General features: G+C 48.3%; 1 non-coding gene across 1 annotated transcript; it reads right to left on the bottom strand.

Moving 5' to 3' along the window:
- Positions 1-456: 456 nt before the first annotated feature.
- On the bottom strand, positions 457-538 carry Pmar_PMAR013564. The gene has a single exon. It is a non-coding gene; the product is annotated as a tRNA-Ser (tRNA).
- Between the last annotated feature and the right edge of the window lie 478 nt (positions 539-1,016).

The following is a 1,016-nucleotide window of genomic DNA, read 5'->3' as shown; positions in this document are numbered from 1 at the left end:
CGGACACGCTATCTGAAAACTTCAAAAGATCTCATCTCTCCCGATGAGAATCGCCGCCCTGTTCATGTTGCTAGGGGAGTGCCTCACAGCATCGCGGAGTACCTCTGCAAGGGCGATGATATTTAACTGACTCGCATCCTTGCGTACGTAGCCCAACGCTTTGACAAGAACGTCGGCGAAGTAATGACATCGTTCGCACTCTTCATATGAGGTCTCTTCCCAAATGACGGCTGCAACGACAGCGAATCCGCTGAAATGGTAGGGCTTATATAGGACAAGAGTCTAGAGGTAGATACATTTTTTGGGATATACATCAATTCTCATCAATGTTCCTCAAATGTCATGCGCTTTGGTTAGTTCGCAACCTACTTATTCCTAATGTTCATCAGAATCGCTATAAGGATTCGAAAGCGAGGCTGCTCAGATGTCTTGAAAACCCAAACGCCATCAGACATACGACAGCGGCAGGATTCGAACCTGCGCAGGCATAGCCTAGTGGATTTCGAGTCCAGCTCCTTAACCACTCGGACACGCTGTCTGGAAGACGCAGAGGATCTCATCTCTGCCCATGAGAATCGCCACCCTGTTCATGTTGCTAGAGGAGTGGCTCACAGCATCGCGGAGCGCCTCAGCAAGGACGATGATATTAAGCTGACTCGCATTCTTGCATACGTAGCCCAGCGCTTTGACAAGAACATCGGCGTAGTAATGGTATCGTTCGCACTCTTCGTAAGAGGTCTCTTCCCAAATGATGGCTGCAACGACAGCGAATTCGCTGAAATGGTAGGGCTTATATAGGATAAGAGTCTAGAGGTAGATACATTTTTTGGGATATACATTAGTTCTCATCAATGTTCCTCAAATGTCATGCGCATCAGTTCGTTCGCACCCTACTCGTTCATAATGTCCATCGGAGTCGCTATGAGAATTCGAAAGCGAGACTGCTCAGATTTCTTGAAACCCATACGCCATCAGACATACGACAGCGGCAGGATTCGAACCTGCGCAGGCAGAGC

The sequence above is a fragment of the Perkinsus marinus genome, assembly GCF_000006405.1.
Source record: "Perkinsus marinus ATCC 50983 genomic scaffold scf_1104296929824, whole genome shotgun sequence".
NCBI lineage: Eukaryota > Perkinsozoa > Perkinsida > Perkinsidae > Perkinsus > Perkinsus marinus.
This window is presented reverse-complemented; position numbering and strand designations above follow the sequence as displayed.